The sequence below is a fragment of the Galeopterus variegatus genome, unplaced genomic scaffold (genome assembly GCF_000696425.1).
Source record: "Galeopterus variegatus unplaced genomic scaffold, G_variegatus-3.0.2 Scaffold20149, whole genome shotgun sequence".
Taxonomy (NCBI): Eukaryota; Metazoa; Chordata; class Mammalia; order Dermoptera; family Cynocephalidae; genus Galeopterus; species Galeopterus variegatus.
Window position 1 is genome coordinate 5,335 of NW_007746260.1, and position 3,368 is coordinate 8,702.

The following is a 3,368-nucleotide window of genomic DNA, read 5'->3' on the forward strand; positions in this document are numbered from 1 at the left end:
TGTACTTTAACAAAATCCCCCAGGTGATTCTTTTGCACCTTCAGCAGTTCAGCACCACTGGGTGTGACTTCGGGGTGAAACTAGAAGTTCCAGGGCTGTGCTACACCCTGAGAGGCCATGCAGCGTTGGGGTAGGGGAGCGCCATGCCAGCACCTTTGCTCCAGAGGCTAGGGTGAAACTGGCTACTGCTGTCTTCCCTTCGTCTGAGCCCAACTCCGAAGGCGTGTGTTGGGGCGAGGCACCTGGCTCGCCACACGGTCCTCGCCCCACCAGCCCCCGCCCGGGCCGACCTCTCACCTGTTCCTCCTGCGGGAGCGGCTTGAGAGGGGTCCGCGCCCCGTGTCGAAACACGACCTGAACCATTTTCAGCTCCAGCCGGCTGCGGTCGACCGGATGCTGGCCGTCGGCACCCCGCAGCTCGGCTAGGGCCACCCGCCGCTGGTGGAGGCAGTACGCCAGCGAGGTCAGGACCCCCGCCGGGGCCCACACGCGCATGCTGAAGACGCCGGTGATCATGGTGGTGGCCCCTTGGCTGCCGACCGGGGGGAGGCTGCAGGAGGTGAACACAAGCCCTCCGCGGGTGCCGGGGCTCAGCGGCCGCCCCCAAGTTCGTGGGAACTGGCGGGCGCGCACATCAAGCCCCCCAACAAGCGGGGACGGCTGCGACTCCCGGCCCTGAGAGAGACCCCAAGTGGGAGCGTGGGGCAAGAAGCGGAGGTGGGAGCAGCGAAGACTCCTTGGGAGTTTTAACCCGGGTCGGTGTTGGCCGCTCCTGCTGCGGACTGGCCTGCGGGAGGGACTTGGATCCGTATCTTCCGACTTTTAGGGAACCTCAAACTTGTATTTCAGGTTTAGTCTCCAGCACTCCTAAAGGAACCAGCCTTGAGCTCCTCGGCGGCAGCGGCTCGAAGTACCACAGACGACTGACGCCACTTTTCCATAAGCAAGCTGCCACCTCTCTCCTTACCCACGCAGAGACCTGTCCCAAGTGGACTCGCGCAGAGCAGCACGAGTCCCGCGGTGACTCCTCATCCGGAGAATCAGAGTTGTGAGACTACAACTCCCACAAGGCTGCGCGCGCCGGGGCCTCCCCCCGGCCTGCAGGGGGCGGACTTTACCCGCCGAGGGGGCCGGCCTTGCCCCTCAGGCGCAGCCGGTCTGTCTCCAGGTCTGGGTGGCTCGCGGTGCCTGGGAGGACTGAGGAGTGGGAATGAATCTGTCGGGCCAACGAGTTTGCCAGGAGGGGATAGGGAGGAAACGCGAGGACAGGGGTGGAACTGGGTGGTGGGGGGAGTAGTTTGAGTCTAGTTTTGAGTATAGAAGAGTTTCTTGAAGTCCTGCAAGCTGGGGTGCTGAAGCTAAGAGCAGAGACACCTACTGAGTGATTACCATTTGCGAGGCAGGACACTGGGTGCTTTATATCGAGTCTTCATTTACTATCGCCCTTCTGTGTTTAAAAAAAAAATCTCAGGCTTAAATCGTGGCAGTCATGTAGAACTTTAAACTCACTTGAGATAGGAGTTGTTCGGTCCCCCTGGGATCTGGTTTCAGGCCACTCTCCTGGGTCTCAGACCACTCCCCTGGGTCTCAGACTACTCCCCTAGGATTCAAACTCTGCCTCTGAGTCTTGAGCAGCGGTGCCTTGTAGGAACTATTTTCATCACTAGCACGAGGAGATCGAGACCGCAGGGCTGAGCATACTCAATAAAACGGAGTTTATTCCTTGAATGACCTCCCACTGAAGGAGCTAGAGAGCACCAAATACATTTGAATATATTTGATGCATGTCGTGGAATTTAACCAGTGAGCATACTCTAAAAGAGACCAACTGAGCATGTGCAGGATTAGGTTACATAACTTGGAACTGCGCCCTTAGGTGACTATTCATTAGGTGGTATGAATATGTATTAGATAGCAAAACTATACAAGAGGAATCCTGGTTGAAGGCGGGGCTGTTACTCACTCACTTGGGGCCAGTCCACACTTCTCCTGAGGGATGTATTTCTTTCTTTTGTATCAAACTTGGCTTTAGCAGGCTGTGCTCAATCTAGAGCCAGCCTGCACTTTCTCTGTGAATGTGTATTTCTTACTTTTGTATTAAACTTGGTGTGGGCCCTGCTCAGTCTCTGGAGCTAGGCAGCACTTTCTCTATACTTATCCACTACATTGAACCTGCTTTCACTTTCTACTGTGACTCAGCTCTTGAATTCTTTATTGTGGTGGAGTCAAGAACCTGGTAAGAGGACAGGGTGGGTTGAGGCCCGCTATCAGGCCTCCCCAGACCCTCTCCTCCCGTATCACACTGATGTGTTTACTTACATCCAGAATATTTCTTGTGGAAAAATCTAAGCCTTACCTGTGAGTGTCCTGGTGACTAAGAACCTTAATTTACACAGAAAAATGCCAACTAACCATCTGCTGGTCTGGTTTCTATTGAATGTACAGCTACCCCAAGCCTGTGTCCCCAGATCTTTGCAACAGGACAATCTTTGCAATTTAGAACCGTAAGTGTCCATCTCAAGATAAAGGTCAAGTTGAAAGAAGAGTCTGAATACATGCCATCTAAACATTTCTGTAGGGGGCGGAGAATCAAGATGGCAGCATCACTCTCTCTCACAATCAACCAATTTACTACTATAAAAAAGCAAAGACTGCCAAGCTGGGCCACTAGAGCTCAGGGGAAGAGGAGGAGAGACCTACAGAGTTTATGAAGGAGGGAGAAGCTGCAATGAGAGAAAAAAGGGACTGCTCCAATCATTTCAGGCCCTGACCATTTCGAGGCAGGCCCTGGTGAGCCTGTGGAGCAAGAGCTGGCAAAAACCACAGCTGTGCCCTTTGTGTGAAGTTGTTTGGAGACTTCAGGGGAGAGGAGGGTCTTGCTGGTCCCCGGGACAGCAAAACCAATGACAGGGTTCCCATGGACCCATGTAGGAGCAAGGGGCCACAGGCAACCGAAAAAAGGAGCCACTCAGAGGCCGGTGAGTCATCGCAAGGGACCAGCACATGGGCCCACCCCACGGGAAGTGTTTGGAGTGCGGGCAGTGGGGGACATAGGTCCATCAAGAGAACATTGGGGCACAGTGTGGACAGCTGATTTGCCCTCCAATCAGCGCAGGCCCACTCAGTGTAAACTGGTCAGGAATATACAACTGCAGGGGGTGCAGTTTGCCAAAAAACTCAGGTCAGGACCAGAGTTTCCATTCAATTTAGGTGTATCGGACCTCACAAGACCCAGAAGTGCTTAAAGAGTCAGCAGTTAAGACCTGAGCTGCACAAAAAGCCTTCCCCAGAGAGTCAGCAGCAAAGCAGCAATTTAGCTCAACCACAGGGCTCAAGTTTTGGTCCCCACAGGAAGTTCCCCCATTTTA

At 54.2% G+C, this 3,368-nt stretch overlaps 1 pseudogene; it reads right to left on the reverse strand.

Annotated features, from left to right (window-relative positions):
• Positions 1–297: 297 nt before the first annotated feature.
• On the reverse strand, positions 298–1,032 carry LOC103583157 (annotated as a pseudogene).
• Positions 1,033–3,368: the final 2,336 nt, after the last annotated feature.